The sequence below is a fragment of the Macrosteles quadrilineatus genome, unplaced genomic scaffold (assembly GCF_028750875.1).
Source record: "Macrosteles quadrilineatus isolate MER2022 unplaced genomic scaffold, UCM_ALF_1.0 Scaffold_7__1_contigs__length_78375512, whole genome shotgun sequence".
Lineage (NCBI taxonomy): Eukaryota > Metazoa > Arthropoda > Insecta > Hemiptera > Cicadellidae > Macrosteles > Macrosteles quadrilineatus.
The window spans coordinates 25035097-25062822 of record NW_026542600.1 but is presented as its reverse complement, the minus strand read 5'-3'; the positions used below and the strand labels follow the sequence as shown (position 1 = coordinate 25062822).

Here is a 27726-nt window from a genome sequence, read left to right as displayed (position 1 = left end):
TTTATAATTAACTAAGTTTTAGTTGTATGTACATACAACGGTGGATCTACGTATGGTAGTGTCAATAGAAATCATTGTATTGTAATATTGAAATCCACTATTCAACCTTTTATCTCAGGTCTGAGATAAGATGAATACAATTTATTGTTAAAGAAAGTTTATCCCTAAATGCGTTTTGGCGTAGAACGCCTTTCAGGAGCACTTAAAAATGTATAATTGTAGCTGACGGTGCCATAAAATTAAATTCATTTTAGAGATGACCAAACTCCATTACTGCTACAGAGAATCTTTTAATTGTGTTCCTCTTTGTTGAGAAAAATAATCGCTCCAAACTCCAGACATTTGTTTGCGTTTTGTTTACTTAATTAGCTTTCTGCCTATTCAAAATACATACAGATTGTTGGAATTAAAGAGGCGCGCAAATCATGATTAATTCCTTCTTTTAACGCTTTATTTAACAGGTGGTTTGTTGTACATAAATTTTACACATCTACAGGTTTAAACGCTAAAATATTGTAGTGTAATTCTTTCATACTTCACAAATTATGTTTGTTTCCTAAGTTGTCAAATTGCTCTACCAAATATTAAAGCTTTATTATTAAACATGAAAAAATTTAATAAATTTAGTTTTCAAACAGTTTTATGATAAAAAAGGTCATTTAGCTATGTTTAATCAGCCTCCCATTGAGCCTAATGACCAATGTGACGAGCGGAATTCAATCACCAATGCAACACAATTTTATATTAAATTTACTGTAAAATTTAAAGATGATAAATATAAATTTTATATTTACCATCTTTAAATTTTACAGTAAGTGTAATGGTTACACTGTAAGTGGGATTGTTTTAAAAGATATATGTTTTACGATAATAATATACTAGTGTCAACAATTAAAACTATGCAAATCAGGGATTTATTCAATTTCAAAGTATATCATGCTATTATAACTTACTAAAGAACTATTATACCTAAAAGAGAGATTGAATAACCGTACCTTACTTGTAAGACGAATAATTCAAATAAGCTTTTAGATTTGAATTAACAAAACAATTAATAAAACGAAATCGGTAAACAGTAACTTCATTGCATTTAAAATAATGTCTTTTTCTAACGAAACGTGTATAAAAAACGTGAGAAAGCCATACAAACAAATTCACAAGTTAAAGTAACTGTTGACGTATACGTACACAAAGAGTCCTCACGTATCAAGGGTGACTATTTGCTGCCGTTCACAAACAAGGGTAAGTCACACCCAGTCGCACCGGTGAGGGGAAAGTATCAATTTGATTCGCACTTGAGAACAGAACTTTGAGTTCAAATTTTTTATCTCGCCGAAACATGTAGCATCTACGAAAGTTACAATTTGGAACTGACGACAGGTAATATAAAACCAATATTAGTGTTTCAAATGAACATTAATTATACAGTATCTCTCTTACTACCATTGTCTGGGGGAGCGAGCTGGTCTAGTGGTTAGAGCGCGGGATTTCAGTCCCTGAGGTCCCGGGTTCAAATACCGCAAAGTCACCAATGGATTATATCTAAGTGATAATGCCGCAATCCCTAGGTCTAGCCTGAAGTAAGGTGAAAAACAATTCCAGGCTCGTGCCTAGCGTCTTAGGAAAAAAAACAAACAAAACAAAAACAAAACACTACCATTGTCTATTATTTTTACCACCTTTCAATTATATACTATTTGTATATAGCCATTAGCACCCTACTTATGTAATCTAAATCAGGTTAAAAATCCATCAAAAAACCTTTACCTGAACTGACCTTTAAAGTAGTTTCATACTTGTTCAATATACTTCAGATGACTATAGTTTTATATTTTTATGTTCTGCCTACACATGCGAGGACGGCACGGTCTAGTCCATAGTTTTGTGCGTTACTCGAGGCTAGGCCACATAGCTAAATCCATTGGTGTTTGGCGGGATTTAACCTCGGCACCTCGGTGACTAAAGCTTCGCGCTCTGGTAGACTACCTCGCTCCCCTTCGCCGTATTGTAAATTTTACATGTAAATATTAGTACCAATAATAGGTAACCTTTCAACCCACGAGGGATAAACTTCAATGCCTGAGATTTGTAACCAGATGGGTTACGAAACTAAAGTCAATTTAACCGTTTATAATGTACTAGAGGTCGTCCAGTGGTCGAAAACTCGACCAAAAATATGTAATGTACATTCATTGACTATTGTATACTGTAGACGTCCCATCTATATGGACCAGCAGTTGCAATAAAAAAAAAACAAAAAAAAAACATGAAGTTGTGTGAACCAATCACAGAATGCATGTCTAAAATTATATTTTCTACCTTATTTGTTGTTGTTGGCAAAGTTGATAGGTAATAACAGTTGCCGTAGATCATAATAAGTCATTCCATAAGTTTGACATGTTAAAAACATCGTATATTTGACAAAAATTAAAGTAATTTAGATCAGCGCAATCTGTTGGTGGCTCACATCAACTACGACAAATTTAATTTAAAAACTGGCGACAACTTTAACATGGTGAAGAATGTCTAGTTGTTTTTTAGTCAAAGGTACAGGCTTCTCTATTTTCATCCAACGCTGTAAATAAAACATGTTATTGTAATTTATTCCATTTGTTTTGATTTTATGTTTATATTTCGTTGTTATTTTCATCACCAACATGGCAACCCATAAAACCCATGTAAATTATTTTTAAATTTCAAATTCATTTTTTGTGCTTATTTTTGAGCCTATTTTAATTTTTAAAGGGTTTCTGCACACCTACAGGACAATATCTTTCTAACAGTATGCGTAGATTTTCCCTGTGAAGCACATGAGCTGAGACAAAAAGGTTTTAAAGAAACATGCTTGCCTATTAATATATAGATAGATTACTCACAAAATATTGAGAATTCTAAAACACATAACATTTGCACTCTTTCTAGCACGGGATATTCGGCCACTAGACCAGTACGCTTCCTCCAAGACGGTTGTACAGTAGTAGGGAATTTTAAAACTTTTCACATATAAACCATTATTATTTAAATTTATTTATGGAGATGGTACCGAAAACTAAAAACTATGAGCATTGGACATGCCACAACTCCTACCTAAGCTAGGTAGGTTCTTGCTATACTTCTGATGTCACATTCAAAGCTAATGATTGAAACACCTCTCTTTGATTATAGTATACATTTCTGCAAACGACCATAACGAAAGTGCAATTTTCATAAATGTTTTCCTGTTTCATTTAAAACATACAATTGTACATAATCCTTTGCGTTTAATCCTCGTATCCGAACCCACTTAGGAACTGAGTGTATGATTAACATTACAATTATTTGATGATTTAAATTTAATAGCAGCATTAAGTTAAATGCGACGTTATTCGACAGAATTTAGTGGTTCTTAAATGTTGATCGATTTAGGAGAATGAAAAAGGAAAACATTTTCACGTACGTTTCGTAGTTAAAAAACATCTCCTTATAGTTGAAATTTTTGACTATTTAATCAACATATTTATAGTAAAATACAAACAATTAGTGATGTATTATATATAATAATAATATTATAAATACTGAATATTATTATAAAAAAGACAAAACCGACATAAGTTTTTATGGTTTTGAAAATTTTTACAATTAATTATTATTACTTGAATCATTCATTCCGGACATAAACCAAAGGATTGACACCTTATTGTGATACATCATATTCTTCAGATCCAGTGCGAAGTGCATGATTTCAGAACATGGCTGCATAAATTTATTTGACAAGCAAATCGGTTTTATTCAAAATCCTGCAGTTGAGAGTAGTCATGGGGAAGCCATGCATGGCAAGGATGGTTAGGGGTGGGAGAGGAAGGGGGTAACTCGAGCTCGGAGAGCCGATTACTGTCGATCACGTAACTTGGGTTCCAAGCCAGGTCTTTAGCTTCATTTTTTGTCATCTTCCATGTTCCGACCCAATATTATTAAAGAATATAATAGAATATCAAATTGCAAAATGCTTGTTATATTATTGAGTGCGCAATATATTGTAATTGATTCGACGTTTACTGTTAATTTAGTATACAATTTGGAACACAGTGCAATAGGTCAAAGCTAATCCTAATGAGGGTGAAAAGCTATTATCACAGCGTTGGTGGTATTTCTTAAATTTTGACACATCTTAAAACTAAAAAAAAGAAAAATTTACATATCATAGTACATGTTTGGGGAAGTCAAACCACATTAGGAAAATGCATTGGGTTTTATAAAAGATTCACTCTAGAACCTTACACAAATATTTTCTGAGTACGAATCGTATTTGATCAACTGTTTGGGAACGCCATTTTATAGTGGCCAAAAATATATAGACTGCAGGTGTGAATCGCAGTGTTTATACAGCTGTCTATTTATTTAGCTAAACATAAAAAAATTCACAACTTTTAATCATTTGCAACAATTTTAAGCCGTAGATTAGAGTTGAATCTATATCTTCATAATTGTCGTTGCCTAGCAACAATAACCTCAATCTTCCAGACACCGTATTCGATGTTTTGTTCATTTGTTCGGCGGATTAAGTAGTTTTTGTTCTCGAAAGATTGCGTTTCAATTTATATATTTATACCTTATTGTTTATTTCATACTATAGTGAGAAATATCGTTGAATATTACGGCGATCTCAGTATAAACCATCGGCTTAAATTTTCAATTTCTTTAAAATGGTACCGCAGTTTTAAGGGTGGATTGCAAAAAACACAGTTTGAACAGGCGCTCGAGCATGCTCACATCAAGTCACGCTGTTTAATTACTGAACGACTTGTTTTTGGCGGGAGGGAAGTGAGGCGTAACGTGTTCCGGTTCCGGTGCTGCAGACCGTGACCTCCACAGTCGCACTGACCTCTGACAGTATGACAAGCGACAACCACTGCCGCCGGTTAGTCCTCAGCATCTGACATGTTACCTCCACAGTTGAACTGACCTCTGACAGTCTGACAAGCGACAACCATAGCCGCCGGTTGGTCCTCAGCATCTGACATGTTACCTCCACAGTTGAACTGACCTCTGACAGTCTGACAAGCGACAACCATAGCCGCCGGTTAGTCCTCAGCATCTGACATGTTACCTCCACAGTTGAACTGACCTCTGACAGTCTGACAAGCGACAACCATAGCCGCCGGTTGGTCCTCAGCATCTGACATGTTACCTCCACAGTTGAACTGACCTCTGACAGTCTGACAAGCGACAACCATAGCCGCCGGTTGGTCCTCAGCATCTGACATGTTACCTCCACAGTTGAACAGACCTCTGACAGTCTGACAAGCGACAACCATAGCTGCCGGTTGGTCCTCAGCATCTGACATGTTACCTCCACAGTTGAACAGACCTCTGACAGTCTGACAAGCGACAACCATAGCCGCCGGTTAGTCCTCAGCATCTGACATGTTACCTCCACAGTTGAACTGACCTCTGACGGTCTGACAAGCGACAACCATAGCTGCCGGTTGGTCCTCAGCATCTGACATGTTACCTCCACAGTTGAACAGACCTCTGACAGTCTGACAAGCGACAACCATAGCCGCCGGTTAGTCCTCAGCATCTGACATGTTACCTCCACAGTTGAACAGACCTCTGACGGTCTGACAAGCGACAACCATAGCCGCCGGTTGGTCCTCAGCATCTGACATGTTACCTCCACAGTTGAAAAGACCTCTGACAGTCTGACAAGCGACAACCATAGCCGCCGGTTAGTCCTCAGCATCTGACATGTTACCTCCACAGTTGAACAGACCTCTGACGGTCTGACAAGCGACAACCATAGCCGCCGGTTGGTCCTCAGCATCTGACATGTTACCTCCACAGTTGAACAGACCTCTGACAGTCTGACAAGCGACAACCATAGCCGCCGGTTAGTCCTCAGCATCTGACATGTTACCTCCACAGTTGAACAGACCTCTGACGGTCTGACAAGCGACAACCATAGCCGCCGGTTGGTCCTCAGCATCTGACATGTTACCTCCACAGTTGAACAGACCTCTGACAGTCTGACAAGCGACAACCATAGCCGCCGGTTAGTCCTCAGCATCTGACATGTTACCTCCACAGTTGAACAGACCTCTGACGGTCTGACAAGCGACAACCATAGCCGCCGGTTGGTCCTCATCATCTGACATGTTACCTCCACAGTTGAAAAGACCTCTGACAGTCTGACAAGCGACAACCATAGCCGCCGGTTGGTCCTCAGCATCTGACATGTTACCTCCACAGTTGAACTGACCTCTGACAGTCTGACAAGCGACAACCATAGCCGCCGGTTGGTCCTCAGCATCTGACATGTTACCTCCACAGTCGCACTGACCTCTGACAGTATGACAAGCGACAACCACTGCCGCCGGTTAGTCCTCAGCATCTGACATGTTACCTCCACAGTTGAACAGACCTCTGACGGTCTGACAAGCGACAACCATAGCCGCCGGTTGGTCCTCAGCATCTGACATGTTACCTCCACAGTTGAACAGACCTCTGACAGTCTGACAAGCGACAACCATAGCCGCCGGTTAGTCCTCAGCATCTGACATGTTACCTCCACAGTTGAACAGACCTCTGACGGTCTGACAAGCGACAACCATAGCCGCCGGTTGGTCCTCAGCATCTGACATGTTACCTCCACAGTTGAACTGACCTCTGACAGTCTGACAAGCGACAACCATAGCCGCCGGTTGGTCCTCAGCATCTGACATGTTACCTCCACAGTTGAACTGACCTCTGACGGTCTGACAAGCGACAACCATAGCCGCCGGTTGGTCCTCAGCATCTGACATGTTACCTCCACAGTTGAAAAGACCTCTGACAGTCTGACAAGCGACAACCATAGCCGCCGGTTGGTCCTCAGCATCTGACATGTTACCTCCACAGTTGAACTGACCTCTGACAGTCTGACAAGCGACAACCATAGCCGCCGGTTGGTCCTCAGCATCTGACATGTTTCCTCCACAGTTGAACAGACCTCTGACAGTCTGACAAGCGACAACCATAGCCGCCGGTTAGTCCTCAGCATCTGACATGTTACCTCCACAGTTGAACTGACCTCTGACAGTCTGACAAGCGACAACCATAGCCGCCGGTTGGTCCTCAGCATCTGACATGTTACCTCCACAGTTGAACTGACCTCTGACAGTCTGACAAGTGACAACCATAGTCCATCGCCGCCGGTTGGTTCTCATCATCTGACATCTTACCTCCACAGTTGAACATACCTCTGACAGTCTAACAAGTTACAACCATAGCCGCCCATTCATTGGTCCTCAGTATCTGACGTTACCTCCAGAGTTGCACTGACCTCTGGGGCAGTCTGAAAAGCGACAAGCACCGGTAGGTCCTCAGTCTTTGATTCAAACCATCACTTTTTGTTCTTAAAATTCACAAATAAAAAAAACGGCTAAGGAATGGTAGGAAACCGCCTTGAATAAAAAAGTAATGCTGGAAAATATTCATATAACTTGACGAATAATAAGTGTAAAACTATCAACTGTTGAATACTGAAATATACTTGCCATAAGGACCAACTGTTGCCAATTCTTTTTACTTTTGCTACCTAATGGTTCAAACGTTATTGCAAAATTTGTGATTTTACCCATAACAATCCTACAGTAGCTACCCCCATCGCTTACCCATAAGGGCTTCTTTGACAAGCTTATAGGAGAAAGTAGGTGTCAGTTTACTGATTCCCTTTTTAGTGTGTAAAGAGCCCGTTTTAACGTTCCACTCACATAGTGTGAGTCAGTCAAAACTCTATATTTTTTCCTAGTTTTTTATACTCTGATGGTTAATGTAACTTAAATAATGACATTGTTCACAATAAGTTGTCCTTTCAGTTTGTCATTGTTTAAAATTTGTTTACTGATTAGTATTCCAAGAAACGACCTGTAGCATCATAAGTTGATTTTCTTATACACTTCCAAACATTACTACAACAATAATTGCATCAAGAAACTAACATAACTAATATATTGCTAATCAACACCATTTTAATATTATTGTACGATAGTACATATTTTAAATTAGACCAAAACTATTTGAGGCAGAGGTTTAAAAGCTCACTTGGAAAAGCAAAAGCCCTGGATAAGAAAACAATAGAAAACGTTGAAAACACAAATACACAGAAAGACTTTGGTGTTGTGCACTCAGCTCACCTTGCCACCACTCAATGTGGTTGTTTAGCGGTGCTTTGTACAGCATGTGTATTGTGTATTATGTATTGTGTTCTTAGAGTTATCGTTTGGGATATGTTTAATAGACCTATTAAAGGCATATTTCATAAGTAGGGCTAAAGTGACTCTTTCGACACAAGTCCGAGATTCGAAAACACATGTTGGCCAATGTGATGAAATATATTTCTCGCCCTAATGCACTAATCTTTCAAAATTTCTTGTATTATTGTTTACTTTGATGAAATTTCCACTTTCTTTGAGCTAACAAATACGAATAACTGTTACCATCAATAAGATGCTTTATTATTTCACCAACACAGTAATAAATTGTATTTCAAATTACTGAGGTTTTGTTATAGGGGAATTAACTACTTGAAACGATGAAAAAAACATAACGATACAATAGTGTTTTTATTATTATCGGGACTTTTATCCTCAGCAAAATCACCAGTCCTACAGTTAATGTCTTCAACTCCACTGTTTGAATGTATTGAGAACACTAGATTTGCTGCAGTATTGCGAAAATGATTGTTATCATGGCTTTCAACCTATTTAAAATAAGGTTAAAGTTATTTTAGGTGCCTCCGTCAATAAAGACAAGATAATAAACGAGGAAGTGGCAGCATTCACCACATTTGCTTGTAGAACAATGCAGTTTGATTGTTTCGCTCACTCATTAATGCGTTATTATGTTTGGCAGGTTACAATACGAACGTAGGTTATTTATTCTTTTGCAAGGATTTTCATATGACAAAAAGGAAAAGAGGGGACTTTAAAAATTAATATAAAGTTACTGATTATTTATTAACAGTAAATCTTTGCGGTTTTGTCAAACATTGCCACTTTCCAAGAATTTATTCCAATTTCAAAATTAGTATACTTTATGATATGTTAGTTACTAAATAGCTTGATAAAATATTTTGTACAGTTACAATTACGACATTCAAAATATGTAAATATACTGTATATACCAATTCAAAATATATATTTTATGTTTGAGCTAGATTTATAATCAGAACTTTTATTAAAGAAGACAATTATAAAGTGATGACTGACCGCAACATAATGGAAAAGCTAGAGAAAGGAAATATCTTCTACATATGTTTTGGGAATGAAAAAGGGTAATCAAATGAGTTCTAAAACAGCTGTGGCAGTAAAAATACCTTATAATGAATATTTATTCTGGCAGTTGTTACAGTTTAGAGGAGTTAGAGAGGACTCTAAGAGGACTCTAGGAATACTCTAATGAGAGTTTTTAAAGTTGAGCAAAGTTTATATGCTCGCTCGCTTGCACACCTGATGTCAAACGCCTGGAGAAACTTTCGTTTCTTCTTTAAATATCTATTATAATGCTTCTGTAGTATGCTTATCAATTTTAAAATTAAAATTTGTTTAACTAAGAGTAAATGCCTCAAAAGTATTGTATATATGACGTCGAAAACTAAATTAAGTCAATGAATCGTTCGGTGAAAACGCCGAAACGCCACAGAACGCCACAGGTTCAAACAACAGGGCAATAGGCTATTTATTCAAAGTGTACACAGATAGGTGGACACAGTTACAAGTTGATAGTAATCCTATTAAAAATATAAATTGATTTATTTCCAGGAACCAAAGTTGTTTTTTAACCAGTTTCACTTGGCTGTGGCTTAGTATCATATGTACGGCCAGTAGGGTTTCAGCTCTCTGGATTGGAAAGTCACGAAGAACGAACGACAAAACCATTACAGCGGTCATGCTTTTCTAAGAATTTTAAGAATATATACTTCTGATAAAATTAACCTAAAAGTACCTTGTTGGATTGCATAGAAAGTATTTTATCATCGTTGTCGCAGGTGGTGTAAAATCGTGTAAAAACTTCTAATTATGGGTTTTACGCCAATAATAATCTAAACTTGTTGTTCAGGTTCGTTGCAGTTTGAACTAAGATTACCAGAAGCTAGAATAAAACAACACAAAGTAAAAAGTATTAAAAACTTGTTGGAATATTGGAAACAATAAAACATCTAAATAAATATCTTTACTTACAGAAAAAAAACACACTTATAGAAATTACGTTATACGTCTTATATCAATGTAGATTTGATAAAGATAAAATCATTATTCCAATAGGGTCAAATACACTGTATATGTTAATTTTTGTTAAATTAATATTATTTGCATCTAGATTTTAGTGATATTTTTTAATTTTGGAAGGGTACCTATAGTAATAATTTACTTTTTCGATGTTTCCATAAAAAGTAGAGTAACATTCTAATACAGTAGCTCAGCCGTTGCAGTATTATTAATGTCCCTCGCCACTCGAGACAACGGTTCTACATGTTTCATTATTCATCACATCTGCCGACCACTACAATGGGCTATGCACACTAACTGGCCATGATTGGTGTACAGTGCACACTAATTGTACTCAAAACTGGCCATGATTGGTGTACAGTGCACACTAATTATACTCAAAACTGGCCATGATTGGTGTACAGTGCACACTAATTGTACTCAAAACTGGCCATGATTGGTGTACAGTGCACACTAATTATACACAAAACTTGCTATGATTGGTGTACAGTGTACAATAATTGTACTCAAAACTTGCTATGATTTGTATGCACTGATTGTATACAAACTGGCCATGATTGGTTTACAGTGTACACTAATTGTACACAAAACTTGCTATGATTGGTGTACAGTATACACTAATTGTACACAAAACTTGCTATGATTTGTATGCACTGATTGTATACAAACTGGCCATGATTGGTTTACAGTGTACACTAATTGTACACAAAACTTGCTATGATTGGTGTACAGTATACACTAATTGTACACAAAACTTGCTATGATTTGTATGCACTGATTGTATACAAACTGGCCATGGTTGTTCTAACCTGGCCAGTTGATCAAGGCCATGATCTGATTGTCATATAAATTGATCATGATTCATGAACTTTATTTGTATATAGATAAACCATTATTCCTCCATTCTAATTGTATACAAACGGACCATGAGTGTAAAATTTCAAACAAAATTTACCGTGATTAGTGTCGCTTTACCAACCATTGCTGTACAATTTCAGTTTAAGTTCTGTATCACGTTTGTGTCATGAGCGTAATTTATAAATTTGGTAAAGTTCAAGTAATTATGAATGTGATGGTTAATTTTTGTGCGTTTACATGGAGTAAAGAGTTGTACTTGACTAGGTATACTATTACTGACTAGTATACACTATAATTATTTTTTAAACTTTTTGTAAATTACCTATGTGCAATATGCAAGTGTAATTAAAAATGTCCTCTTTTGCTTTTTTTAAGTTACAGTACTTTTCTTTGTTTCGGATGCTCTCAAGAGTTGCTTTTAGTTTTTATTTTAAATGTTTATATTTGTGTTATAAAAGTAGTTTTGCACTGGATAAACTTAATTTTTATAGTGTGTAATTAAGTGATGGTAACGTCAATACAAGAGGTACCGTATATTTTCCATAAATGTTTGTAAAGCACATTGTACAATTTGTAAATATGGAAAATAAACCGTTTTATTTCTTTCTTCTTCTTCCTTTCTGTAACGTGTAACATTCCCTTTTTTCTAATCATGCTTGAAGCAATGTAGTAATAATTGTGATGTTACCAATTTTTAAATGCAATTCTATGAAAAACCTATTTTGTCGTTGTACTCAATTTTATTAGGCATTCTTAAGTTGATAGTTGATACATACATTTTAGTTCTTAGTATAGAGTCAAATTGTTGATATTCTGGGTAGTTGTTTCATAAAACTCATTTTAGAACAAAAGTATAAGTAACATTAAGTAACTGAAAGTAAGTTTTCATTTCTATGGTATCAGAAAGGAATTTAAAACTTTGGGAACAAGTTATTGGTAAAGGTTAAACTTCTCCAACAAAACGCTCGTTAAAAATTAATTTGCACACAAGATTTAGATTTCGTTGAATAAAAGCTGCAACTCGGTAGCGTGAAGGCCGGTTTCCGACGTGCATATCGCACAATGAAATACGGTGTTACGGTGCTTGGTTTGTAGTGTGCAGATATTATTCATATGGCAACAGTGTTATTATTTCAACTGAGTGCACAATTTATCTGTGACTTTATCATAGAATTTAAATATTTTTTTTAAACACTGCCTAAATGGAATTTTGAAAGTGATGTATTTTGAGTAGTTTAGCTTTTGTAATTTTGTTGCAGCGTGTTAAGTACTGAAGAGAGGAACGAGTTCACGGACCGCGTTCCGATTCAACCAAAATATGGATAAAAATCATTACATACGAGTACATTTACTTCTTTATTTATTTGAAAACAAAAATTGTTTTTAGAGTGTTACCCGAAATGGGGAAAAATAGTTTGTTCGCCATTTATTCAGTTTTGCATAAGAAGATTAACAATCAAGCACGTTAAAATTCCACAGAAAAGATCAGAATCGCTTTTTTATAGATACATCTTGATCAATTTCTAACCTTTCTTATGCAGTGTAACGCGTTTCAAACGTAACAACAAAAACTCAATTATGAATTCCTTGTAGCAGCAAACCTAAGCCTAAATATACATTAAGCAGAATGTCAATTATATCAGGCGTATGTTTAACTTTTTGCTTTATGAACCACGAACCTTTCACACTTTTTTACCTCTTAAAATAAAATCGGATGGACAACAGGAGATTTGCTGAGTTTATGTATTTTTGCTGCATCATGTATTTGCACACACACTGTAATATACAATACTGATTTGAAATAATTGGATTGCATATGGGATTACGATTGTATTGCAATTTATCAATTCAAAAGCTATTAAGTCAAACATTCAATATGCGCGATGAAACATATTGCAGCAGTTAAGTACATGTAGGAGTAGGCAAGCATGTTGATTGTAGAATCGGTTAAACTATATTAAAACTCTAAAACTATAAATAAACTGATTGTTCATTATTACATATAGCATTTTAACTCGGAATGTTTGTATCTCTGGCGCAATTTATTCTTGATCATCTTTTAAAACTAGTAAATTTGAAGTGATTTTTGGTATTTAGTAAAAAACACAGGTAGTAAATAACATACCTTAAACATACGTAACATACTTGATGGCGAGGACGTTTACTTTAAAATTTGTGAAAAATGTTATGTTAGTGTTCTTTAGGTCGAGACTATAAAATACATCTAAGAGTCTTGAGTTTAAAATGCCTTCTTTTCAGTCTACATTTTTTAAATGTATACATCACTGTTGAACCTTTTGAATCATTTACTTCAAACCATGGTGACAAATAGGACCTATCTGTGTTCAAAGTGTCATTGTAAAGCCATTTGATTTTAGGATAACTCAGATAAAAGTTGTCAATTCTGCCATTTTGAATTTTTCCAAAGTAGAAATTTGAAACTTTAAGTGCAGTTAGGTCGTATATCTCACAAACATGTACCAAGTCTATAATCGGAGTGTTTCAAAAGTTATTTATACATTTGTCTAAAAACATATACAGACTGTCAGAGAAACGGGAATTTTATACCTGTGTTTATATGATAGCTTTTGTCTCAACCGGAGGTACAAATACACGACATTTCTCCAGGGAGAGTTTGTATACACCCCTTCTAGGATGTACCGGTAGTCTTAGAGTTACTAATGTGACACTATTTAGCCAGAGATCTTACCAGTCCCTCTCGCTCTGAAGGTCGAGCCACTCAGCACTCAGCAGGTCACTCGCCCAAAACTGGCCTAAGAAACTTTGATTGGAACCAGAGGGAAAATGGCAATATGAATGGACACCAGTTGACGTGGCATGTCTTAGAGAAATATTTTTACTTTTAACTGTTTGTTTTTATTAAAAACTATTCCTCATAAAGAATTAAATTAAAAATTATTACTTCGGGATGAAATACTACGGGTATTAATAAATAGTCTTTGTGTTAATAATACTGCAATTTCAATAATTATTTTTAAATATTTTAAAGAAATAATGTCTAATTTTCCAAACGTCAGTGCTTAAACAACTTAAAAAAAGTAAAAAAGCTTAACAGTTATTAAAAAAACTTAACAACAATTTTCAAGTATAATAACACGAAGCGTAATTATAGTTTAATACATTCCACAAAGTCTTGTCGTATTTCCCCTGTTTGAACTCCCAGCAATGAAATTCAGAGGAGAAAGTGACCCGTAGAAGTGTTAGTTTCATTAACTTCAGCTCCAACTAAAGGATATTAAACCTCGCCTTTGCCGCCCTTGGTAGAGTTGGCAACAAAACTTTCTTGTAGTTTCACTACAAATATTACTTAGTTGTATGTAACTTAATAATTGTTCAGTAAATTATTCAATTCATAACAGTTTCTCTATCATTTTAATAATGTTACTGATCTTACATATTCCTATCTAATGATGGATCTTTTTTATTGCTATTCGTCAAGAGCATGGTTATAAATATGTCTAACAATTTCTTTTGTTCAATATATTAATTGTTAATTGTTTTGTTGAATAAGTTACTGTTGGATAATTCCCATTATAAACAAGCTAAGCTTCATGTGATGTTAAAGAATTGTCTACACAAAAAGATCTAGCCTCTACAAAGAATCTTCATGCGTCCGACCCCTTGCAGAGTTAGCTTTGATTTCAACCCTATCCACAGTATTTAACTTACCCCAAGAACCTGGATCATATCTTTAAATTGTGAAATGTCGTCGGAACACCAAAATTATGAGGACGGTATAATCATAAAGTAATAGAACAGTCGTGCCGAATTTAAAATTCACGTTAAATAGAAACGGATAGGTTGAATGGTAAGTTCTCTACTGGAGTTTTGGGTTAATAAAATAGAATTAATATGGTAACAGATAATACCCAAACGCCTACTGTCACCATTCACTCATGCAGACCGGTTTAGATTATATTTTTACACAATTCTTCCGTTTCATAGGTCACATCGGCGAAAGTTCCCTATCCATTCCTCAGTGCAAATGCAGTGTTTTACCAATATCGGTTGGAAAGATTCCGACAGAGGAGCACATCTATATAAGATTTATGTTTACTGTACCTAGTCTATACATTCCTCTTTTATTTTACCTCCATGGCCTACCCCTAACTCCAATGACGCAGGCTATAGCCTGGAACCGTGATACACATTCTTCAGGCTATGCGTAGAAGGTCGTGACACTATCAATAAAAGCCATTAGTCATTGGTAGGATTCAAACCTGAGACATCAAGGGCCGAGGCCACGCGCTCTACCACTAGACTACTTCACTTCCCATAGTTATATAAACATTATTATTGCTAAAACTCACTAAGTTCCTCTAACTCACTAGTTTCTCTAATCCTTCAGAACACTAATGCCATTATATTCATCAATGATCTCCAGCAAAGTAGGCACACTGGAATTTCACATGTTCATATATATCAAGACTTATTAAATTTCTGAAAATGTAGATACAATAATGAAAAGGCATTTAAGCAAAACACGATTTGTAATGTGTGCTGGCATAGAAACGTCGAATACAATTCATTCAAAGGTAAAATGTTAACAAACTTTGCAAGGGAAGTAAGGACTCTGGTGTGATTCTGGGAATTTCCACCAGTCCTGATGGAGACATTTCAAACTCCAATAGGAGCCCAACGTTGGTGGCGACCTGCCGCTCCGGATGCCGGACGGATGCTGCGGTTGTCGCCGGATGTTTTACGGATCACCTATCATCCGACACTCATCCGCTCCGTCTTATTGTTTTTGATTTACTAATTATCCTCAAAGTAGTGACTTACTGAAATATCCTGCTTTGTGTAATGGCAATGAATATTATTGTTTTATGTTTGTTTTCGTCAGTATCGGTGAAAATCCAATTATGGATTATTTAGGAATCAGGCATTTACTTAGAAGTTTACAATGTGTAAAATGTTCTAAGTGGACATCTTTTAAGAAAATGAACCGAAGGTTTTGGCTGTGATTTAGGTTGTAAAGATTTATTACTTTTTATTTTCCGATACAAATAACTTTATTATGACTACACATAGGTGTATAAAAAACTATGTCTAGAAAATTCCAGCTTACCAATCCCCTACATCAACTGGTTTAAGTGATTCAAGTACATTACTAATGGAAAAGAGTAATACACTCTACATTGAGAGTAGTTAGAAATTGATATCAACTCAGATAATTGCTTAACCTTTGTTTGTGTGGTATTACTTCTGTCAATCAACGCCCAAAAGAAATACAAATGGCAAGAAAAGTGTGTTGCATCATTACGTTCTGACTTGGAGTATAACCTGTATTAGCATTCATGAATGGCTTGGACCCATTAGTGGCTGAGCCGGATTATGTATCAGAAAGCTACTTGCTGCTTTGCCGGTTTGGCACCTTACATACCAAAGGTCTGTAGGTATGCAAGGTAAAATGTGAAAAATAATAGGATTGCATAGGAAAATGTTTACATTCGTATAGATTTATAGCTTTTTCTATGTCGCACCATAAAATATTAAAGTATTTTTTTAAATGTTAATATCTCATAGCTGAGAAAGAAAATTCCGTCATAAATTATATTTAAGAAATAATTTAGGAAATGGTCCACTATTGTAGTCTGCAAAATAAAATTTTAATGTTACAATCATTGTTAACATTGATTAACATTACCTGTCAATGTTGAACCTTAAACAAAAATTAAAACTTAAAATAATGTTTTCACTCATTTAAATGAAATGCAATGGAACTGATACTTATCGAGTGATTTGTAATTTTTTCAAACCTTTTGGAGCGACTGAAAGTTAATATTGACGTAAACGAACCCCTTAGTACAAGACCCCCTAAATCGTCCATTACTGAGTGACTGAAGCAGCCATGTGGAATTGACAATTGTAAATACGTACTTAAACTAATGCGGGGAAACGGAGAAACCCAAATCTGGGATATTGCACATCAAATCTGCCTTCGCTGGAGGATAAATCTCTCAAATATTTAGCGTTGGTTTGAACGTTGAACAAATGCATTCACTAATCTACAAATACTTATTTATCTATAAAACCCTTGTACAGTATTATATTTCCATAGTAAGTTTGTAATGAAATAATGTTGTGTAGTGCTTTGTAGATGTTTACAGAACTTAGAATATGTTAAACATCAATGGGGTTAACGAAATTTTCATTTTATATATTTTAAGTTTCTTAGTTTTTTAATGGGTTTTCGTCAGTTAAAACCGAAGTCCAATGATGGTTTTTATAGACCACCATCGATGCATTCATACAAAAATAATGTTATAAAAATAATATTTCGCTCCTATCTTAGGTATACAAGTTTGACTATTAGTTTACGAAATAAATTTCTTTCGTTTTGTGGAAATGGCTTATATGTTGTTGGAGTAGTTCTCGATGAAAAAAGGATAACATTACAGTATTAACAAACAGGTGGTCAGACAATAGTATAAAATACTGTTAGTAATTTTAATGAAAATTCATACACTATGATTCTGTAAATATAATATCACAATTAATAGATTTGTCATTTTATTAATGTGTTGGTATAATAAGTAACAAAATAATATGTGTAGTCAAATAAACTATGGAAAAATCACCTCGAAGATCGTCCAACTCTTCAATACCAGCAATTATATTTAAATACGCCGAAGGCAAAAATACGATTTACTTATTCAAATAGCTTATCAAAGCAATTGACCAAGTTTTAAATGTTGTGCAAATTAACTATCGTGGAAGTTTAAATAGGATTACCCTACTGCCATAATGCGTGAAAGTGGCCCAATGTTGCTATACTCTCTTTACTTTTACTTATTCATCAGATGTAAGGGGGGTTTAATTCAATCTATCCTCCGTTATAGTATATTCTGTACCTAGGGCCAAAAATAAGGTTTTGCCGTCTCGAGATAAATTTTGAAACGATCGAGAGCTTCACAACCATTTCTGTCCGTGGTACGAACGCTATTTTTCACCACACAATACCCTATTACCACTATTCACCACAAAAATAATGCACACTGATAGTCAACACAACTACAACTTTAAGGTTAAACTTATGTGAAGAAATAATTTGAGGAATCAGCAAAATAATAATAAATAGTTGCTAGGCAGCGGTGACAATGAACAATTCTATTGCAATGCTATGGATACTCATTGTGTATTAGTAAGCGGTCAGCTGATTTTGCAGCCCTAGGTATGTAAAAACCTGCTCGGTCCCCATATCACGATGACAGCTGACATGGCCAGAAAAATGTAACTTTCAGCCACCAATTAACGTATGTAAAACAGCTTAAAACATCATAATGTTGTGAAAAAGTCTTTAATATACATATTGATATGTACGTTAATATGTAACATAGGTAGTCTAAATTGGCAGTGATTCATTAGATTTGGTAAGTGCAGCTGGCTGGCTGTACTGATCCAATAATGAGACGGCAGAAGCATCACTGGATGCTGAATTGCTCACATACACATTCCTTCTCTTGCCGTTACTTTGATCAGTCATCACCAGTTTCCAGATTTATAAGCAAACTAAATAACACATTAGTGCTTAAAATTGTGGTAACAGTTTTATAGCAGACCGGTCGTAACATCATTTGTAATTTAACACAGGATGGCTTATCAATACAACATAAAAATAAAATAGTATACTTCATCATTTGGGCGTAAAGTAGCTCTTTTTGACTCTAAGAGATATAAAAGGGTTATATTCTCCATAGGAAGTCAAAGTTGAATGCAAGGAAATCAGCTGTACATTTTGTTTACTTTGTAAATGTCTATACAATTGGGTGTATTAAATTATGTACTGTATCGACTGTTTTTTATCGATTGTAGTTCAATGTTGCATTATTGTCGCCTGAACTATAAATTGTTCACTGTGAATGTAATTACATTTTAGATTTGTTAGTGTGCTGCCAACGACTTTGTTTTAAGTTAAAGTGCCTGCCACAAACCGCCGTAGAAATGTAGTATATTAAGAAAACTTTGTTAAAAAAAGAGAAAAAATGTAACTATTTGTTTGTTAGCCATATGTATCAATTGGACCTCACCGACAAATTTTTTAAACTTGGTGAGGCCAAGCTGTTGCAATTTTCTTAATAAATATATTTGAATATTTGAATGAAATGTTTTGTTACAAAATCCAATTCGTTATTTTTGCTAGGCTATTTTCTTTAAACCGATGTACCAATATAGCGACAGTAATATTTTTACACGATGAACAATGATAGCTATATAATCTTCAAGCTATTGAGTCTTAATTTTCGTAATTTTAGATAGAATATGTTTGGTTGATTGCTGTCTCGTATGACATATATATTACATAAATATTATCACTATGATTATCTTATTTCGCAATCCACACACAAAAATGAAGTTAATTTTAAACTTTTTTTTCATTTGTATAATATAGACGCATCATAAAATAGTAATATTGTTATTCAAATTGCAAAATCAGCTTAAATTGTTTTGCCGTTTATTGAGTCGCTTGGTTCACATTGAGTGCTTTGAAGTAAAGGCTCATCATTATCAAAAGCTTTCTCGAATGTACTTAGGTAACAAGACACTTAATTAATCGTGTAATAGAAGTACCTAAGACTTAAGGTGCGATATAATTTGATCCCTTGATAGTTATAAGCTATCATTTTTTTATATTGAAAGATTAGGTTGCGAAAGAATGTACATTTAAATCAGCCACACAGCAGTAGGGATATATATCCTGCTGATTGATTGGTGTTTACACCTACCTTGTTGATGCCTCTTTCAAGTGATTGGCAAAATGATAAAGAAGTTATTGTATGTTTGCTCAACAAAAAACTAACTTTATCACGGTCTATTGGTAGTTATTGCAACTCTAAAATATTTTTTACACGTTTGATCATGGCACTTGCACTGTAGTTGTTGCATATTATTTGTTATTGAATACGGTTGCACTGCGATAGTCCTCATACAGTATCCTGGTTCAGCTCCAGTGCCCGAATTTTACAACCGCAGCCCCAGTCGAATTTACCATGTTACTTATACCTTAACAATACTTCACAGTTTTTATATTACTACATAGAGTATTAGATTTATTGTAACCGGCAGTTAAGGTTTTAATTTGATCAAAACGAAAGATATTAACTATAACGTTGAGTATAGTTATCATTACTAAACAACATACTGTAATGGTGGCATATGAGAAGTGCACAACTTTTCTAAGTCATACAAAACTTAGTTTGATTTGCTTCGGTGATACAGTAGCGTATTAGTGCAGTAGAAATAGGGTTTGAGGTGGAACTAATTGCAACAGAAATTATTCCAGTTAGAAATGGTAGGTAATACACTTTTAAAAAACATACTAAAAATATACATTTGTACTGTTACGCAAATACGGTTTTTTGGTCGCCATTTAAAAAAGTGTAAAATTTTAAATTATTGTTAAAAAATCTGGTTTGGTATCAAATTATAGAACATTTCATGCTGGAAAAGAATATAATGGTTGAATTTAAAATATACTGTTAACGGTGATGCACTATGGGCGAAAAAAGGTGCGTTTAAAAACGTGGCATTTGAAAAGTTTTTTATTTATAAGTTATTTTATACTTTTAAAAATTGTTTTTTTTTTTCATTTTTGACCCTTAAAACGTAAAGTTTCCCAATTTCTCTCTAGACCTTTTTAAAGAGCTTAAAAAACAAATAGTTAAGTATATCAAAGGGGTTTTGTACAATTATTGATAACGGGGAAAATTAAAAAAATTGGAAATTTAAAATCCCCATGTTATTCTTATGGAGAATATGGTAAAAAGTTGTAGTTTCCTTGTTTATGGATATATTTTGATAAAACTTTGAAGATTTATTTATTTTATACTAAACAATTAATATTTTACTAAAAACACACTTAATTGGTTTCCTTGTAGCAGCAAACCTTGGTACTCGTTTCATTAAACCTAATGTTATTTATTTAATAGACTAGCAACAGAGCCCATTGTGGTTAAATTAATGCAACGGTCTCTAGTAAAATAATGGTTATGAAATCCATACACCACTTTACTCACTAATATTTGGTACATATTAAGCTCATAACATTAGAATCACACACTTAACATAAGAAACACACTTTAAACACAAATGCAAATTGTTAACAACAATATTTAATCACAGAAAATTTAATTAAATAACAATATAACAATAAGCTGTTAAATTATCAACTCATTTTTCGTATGGTTAGATTATGCATACTGGTAAATCAAGTATTGCCATCTATAAAAATAATTGGTTTTTCTTTTCCGAGTCGGGTTAGCTCTTCTACAAGACCGATTTTCATAATTTTGGCCTTAAGCCGGGTTTACACTATGTAGCTAAACCTGCTACATTGCAGATTTGTGTAACATCTAGCAATGTTATATAACATTTGCTAGAAGTAGAAAAAGTAACTTTACAAAAGTGCTATATAACACTGCTATATGTAGCAATGATATCCATATATTTTTCACAATAGCTAAAATTGTGCTATCCATCGGGTGTCGGTAAATATCAAAAGAAATACGTGCTACATCTAACATTGCCATATGTAGCAATGATATACATATATTTTTCGTCTAGCATCTGCTATATGTAGCGCTGAACGGTTTTGCTCAGCGATCTTTGTTTACAATGGATGGACTGGAAACGGAAAGTGGCAATGCCTAGGATTGGGATGATATTATCGGGGCTATTGATATTATAAACTTAATTGAACTGTTCCGTGGACAACCAGCGTTGTGATCATACGTAAAACGTTTTTGAAGTTACCGTCGCCTTATTTAGCGTTTTAATTATGGATTGTCAGGATATTCATAATCATTAAGGTCCCGTAATAAATCTGCTACACTGTACTTATTTCTCGAAGCAAGAAACGGTCAAACCTAAAACTTGCTAAAATCTTCGCTCCTGTCTGTCTCTCTCTCTGACTTCCAAGATCACCACGATAGCTGCCATGAACAATGTCTCTTCAGCGCACATTTCGATACGGAATGCGAATGAGGTTGTGCTACATATAACAAATAGCACGAGCACCAGAATCACTAAAATTGTTTGTAAATTTTTCATACAGCAAAAGTTATAAAGCAATGTTAATATAGCAAAAGTTATATTGCAGGATTTGCTACATAGTGTAAATTCGGCTTTAAACTAAAGCTATAGACACACCATAGATTTGCTATTAAGCATCAGCACTCATTTTGACGTATATTTTGAGCTATGCACAAACTGCCTCCCTGTACATTACTTACGGGAGTTAAATTTGTGTTTTTCGAGTTCGTTTGGCTCTTCTACCAGACCGATTTTCATAATTTTTTTCTCAAAGCTATGCAAGCACATATTTGTCATAATTAATCTATCAAATGTATAACCCTACAAAAACAATTAAATTGGATTTTTTTCAATTTTTACTTAAATTAAAAATGTATTCCAGCAGTTACATTATCCTATATGTTTTTATCTAAAAATCTTCAGTGAAATACCAAATTCCATTGGAATTATTGATTATTGAGATTGGACATACCTAAAGCACACTGCTAAATTATAAACGACCCAAATTGTTTAAAAATGGAGTTATCTATCATCGATTTATAGTTAAAAGATCTTACTTGCAAACTCAACAGTACCTAAGATAATTGTCGACGTTGACGGGTTTCACCTAGCAAATCTTAAAAAATCAAACTTTAATAATTATTTGAAAATCTACAAGAATTCCTTTCCAATGACCCATTAGGTTATAAAATCGGTCCAGTAGAACTCTAGATTTAGTTGTACAAAGATTTTTAAAACTGAATTACTAGATTTAATTGAAAATCAATTAAGACAAATGGAAATTCGTTTAGTCTGCAGGTTTGCTGTGGCGGGGGTGTTTTGTACTACGATCGTATTTCTAAATAGTGCTTATAACCACTATTATAACATTTTTCAGCATTAAATTTCCTATAATTTGATACCCAAAAAGTTATTTTTACGAATATTAAAATTTTGACACTTTTTTCAAGATGGCGGCCAAAAAACGTATTTTGCGCCACAGTACGGATGTATATTTTTAGTATGTTGATTAGAAGCATACTACCTACCATTCACAGCAAGAATCATTTGTGTTGCAATTAGTTCCACCTTAAGCTATATTTTCGATTATTTCTACTGCACTATATGTAGACTTTTCTTACGTGTTGCCAGTTCCTATGGCAACCATTTAGTAGTGATGTACCATACAAAATATAGTAGTGGATTCCTTCTCTGAATTAAAAACTGTAAATAACTAGTAAACCTGGCTAACTCTCTTATTCGCGATACAAAACTTATTAGCTGAATTTGCTAATTAAGAAACCTTCTCTTATTAGCATAACATTTTTAAAGCTATTGTCCATTGACTGGAGCCGTCATGGTAGTTATTATTAGTTATAATAATTAGTCCGACTTATGACATGTTGTTTTCTTTTTAAGATAGGGGAGTCGATAATGATAAAAGGGAAGAAAAGACGGCTGAAGGGGAAGGTGAAATATATTGTTTATCTCGACTGCCCGTTACCGTAGACTATACTGAAAGTGATGTAAGATCGTTAGACAAGCCAATGTTAAGGCAGCTCACCAAGACTAACACTCATTGTCTGTGTTCTCGGATCGAGACTAATCAGAGTATGTTTGTATAACATAATAAATTTGATTAAATGGTAAAAAGTAGTTAAGCCATAGAATGTGGAGGTATATTAATAACATTCTAAAAATATATGCTTCTATTGGGGTAGTGGAGTTCTATCCCTGAAAATTTACCTCCTTGAAAAAACGCCTACGTAATTTTGACGTCACAAGGGGTGGGGCCGATTTACGTTCGAGAAACAGCGCGCGACTGGAAATTTACCCCCAATATATTATTAAATAGGTAATCAATATGTAATTTTTGCTTATAAAGTAATTTGACATGCCACGGAATTATACCCCCGAAAACTTTCCCCCGGATTTCTACCTCCGAAAACTTACCCCCGGATTTCTACCCCCGGAAATCTACCCCCCCCCCCCTGTGGTCGGATACGCTACGTATCGGCCAAGATTCATTGTTGTAGTTCATTATATTAATTGGTTTATGTAAATGAACGGCTCTTAGGCTAATCATTAACTAATATCCAGGTTCGGTACCTTCTAATATCCAGTATTAGTTTGGGTTAGGTTTTGGTTAGGTTAGGTTACTAATTAACAAAATTCACTACAACAATGTACTTTGGCCGGTACGTAACGTAGCCGACCGCGGGGTTTAGATTTCCGGGGGTAGAATTCCGTAGAGGGACATTTCTGATTTGGCCACTTGAGGTAGATATCTGGGGGTGGATTTCCGGGGGTAAATTCCAGTGAAAGTTTTATTGGGATTTTGATTAATTACAACTGTTAAGTAAACCATGAAATGTGAGTTGATTGAAATAAATAATATTTATCCGTCCTAAAAGTTCCCGGCCGGAAATTTACCCCCAGACCTGTGACATCAAAATGAGGTAGGCGTTTTTTCAAGGGGGCAAGTTTCGGGGGGTAGAATTCCGGCGACCCCATATGATTTTGCATTTATTAACGTTTTAGGGTGGTGAGTTCTCCTGGAAATCTTAGTGTTGACACGAAAATTTGAGTATTTTTATCGACTTAATCTAATATAAAACTTTTGGGTTACAATTCCTATTATTTATATTGGTCCTTCTTTTTGCTTAAGTCATTATTATATAAGATTTGTTAAACGGACTCTTTCCAACACACCGAAGATAAGGTTTGCAGGGAATACTTTCCAGAAATAATATTCTAATGCAAATTATATGGTAAATATCAGGAATAAATATTGTGACCTATTTTGAATTCATTTGCACTCCGTCATCTATAAATTATCTTTTATAAGATATTTCACATTTGGACTATAATATTTAACACCAATGTGTAAATCACCATAAACTGAACCAAGCAATTTACACAGCACCAATAACTAGCACGAGCAAGGTAAGTCTGTGGTCGACTGTGGGTTGACTAGGGTTTGCTGTGTCAATACCTTTAAACCCACCGGACTGTATCGGACATAGCACTTTGGGTTATTAAGAGTGTGCTCTACCTCTTCAATTAATTTTCCAAAATAATTACATAGCTTGTAAAATACAAAGTGATTTTTCGGGGTCAAGGTTTTACTCTTTTCTTTTATTTTTTGCATTTTGAAACATATTTAAAAAAATGTGGTCAAAAATGTTTCATGCATTATAGATTAACACACTGGTTTATTTAAATATGTACTTGTTTATCCTGTAATACGTATAGAACGCTGAAATTTTTAACAATGATGTTTATCGTTGTTACGTGTTAATCGGACATGGCATTTTAAAATTACTTTAAATAACCATTGTCTCAATCATTTTTAGCTGCCATTTTGTTATTAATGCTCCGATTTCTATTTTATTTATGTTTATTGTTATGTTTCGTCAAGACCTACAAAATGATACCAAACTCGACTATACTTGCTATTTGAACATTTTGAGCAACCCCTAAGGGCATCCCCGCTACCCCTAAGGGCAAAATTTTCAAAACTGACCATAATTATTGTAGCCCTTCATATCCAAACAAGTTGCCGCAAACCGATTTCAAATATCTCAAATAGTTAAAAAGTTAAAGAGGGTACAAGTTATTTTTTTCTACCCTCATGGTTGTTTGGATTTGAAACGTTTTAGGGCGCCATTTTGTTATTAGTGAGCCGATTTTGGTTTTATTTATGTCAATGTTTATGTTTCGTCAAAACCTGTAAAATGATACCAAACTCGACTATACTTGTCATTTGAAAATTTTGAGCCACCCCCTACCCCTAAGGGCATTTTTTTTCAAAATTGACCAAAATTATTGTAGCCCCTCATATCTAAGAAGGTTGCCGCAAACCGATTTCAAATATCTCAAATGGTTGAAAAGTTAAGGGGGGGTGCAAGTTACTTTTCAGCTACCCTAACATTGATCTAACAGTCATAATAGACGATAATTAACAATAGAGTTATTTTTTAAAGTACAAATTTATTAAACGATCTAAAAAAGTTATTTCACTTCCAGTCTTTAAGCCATCGTTTGTATTATCGAATGCAAACGACCCAGCTTGGATTATTTACCTTGTAATTAGTGAGAAACCACCGATGACAAAACCTTAAAAAGTAATATATTTTGGTTCGCTTGACCATTGAGGAGTTTTATCCCTGTAAGATTAAGCTCCTGGGCCTACGCCTACAGCACAATTCATCCAACGCAGGCCATACCCACCGAGCCCCTAATCCCTAATCCCTTCTTAACCCTTGCCCTAATTACTCTATAGCTGTACTTGTAACTGTACCTTGCTTGGATACCCGTTTCTGGGTCTATTATGCCATTTTTATATGCCGTGATATTAAGAGAGTAATATTTTGTTAAAATGTCTTTTAAAATCTATCTTCCCTCATAAAACTCAATATAAAACTTAGTAAAATCAATAAGTTTAATAAAATAATATCTAAGTAAATTAATTTGTAGAAAACGACTTGTAATACAGTTTATTTAATAGGATCTCACTACTCACAGACATATTTTAATCAGGATTTCATTAATTTTAAATAATCTATTGTAACAACTGGCAGTTCTATGAACTGCAATTCAAACCATTTCCATTTGGAGTTTGTGTTAACTTTTTATGATCTGTTGCCTTTTGAAGTGCTGAGTCAAAAGAGATATGCAATCAACCTAATACTGTTGTGTATTTAATATGAATTGTATTTTTAATGATTTAATATTAAGCCTGCTCGCTAGCTCAAAGAAGTAACAACTCACATTTCAAATTTGTTTTCACTGAAGCTTTTTTACAATTCATTGATTTTAATTTATGACTATTTCGTTTATTTAATTACTCGTGTGATTCAATTTTAATTTACTTGTATTTCATTTTGTGGCATTATGACTAGCACACTGGCCATTTGTAGCTATTGCAGGGTAGCATGATATGATAGAGATATATAAAAATATAACAAAATTGGTTTATAGTTAAATAACTTCTAGATCAGCATTGTACGTGTTATTAAATTTACGGAAAGTAAATAAAGATACGTCTTATAACACTTAAAACATATATTTACGTTTATACTGTTACTCACAAGACGGTAAATATACAAAATATGGTAAGTGGTGATCGATTTCGATTGGACACTCCAATCATCATCAGACCCAATAGGTATATTTTAACATTCGCCTATTGGGTCTGATGATGATTGGAGTGTCCAATCGAAATCGATCACCACTTACCCTCTTTTGTATATTTACCGTCTTGTGAGTAACAGTATAAGCGTAAATATATGTTTTAAGTGTTATAAGACGTATCTTTATTTACTTTCCGTTTATCGTTAAATATAAACTTAAGCTTTTGTGATTTATTAGGAGTTGAAATAGTTTATGTTATCCCCTTGTATTAACCTACATAAGAAAGATGATAATCTGTTACCTTACAATAACATTTAAACTTGACGATTTTCGTTCTAGAGTACTCGTTGCAATTTTTACTACACGACTTAGGGAATAAAAATATCATAAAAAATACACGTATTTGAATAAATATTTCTACAATGGCTGTAACATATTAAAAATAGTTATATTA

General features: G+C 34.5%; 1 protein-coding gene across 1 annotated transcript in view; it reads left to right on the top strand.

Annotated features, from left to right (window-relative positions):
* LOC128997804 (fasciclin-1) overlaps positions 1 to 27726 on the top strand; it is a 239937-nt gene that overhangs the window by 68699 nt on the left and 143512 nt on the right. The gene's annotated exons all lie outside the window — the stretch shown is intronic.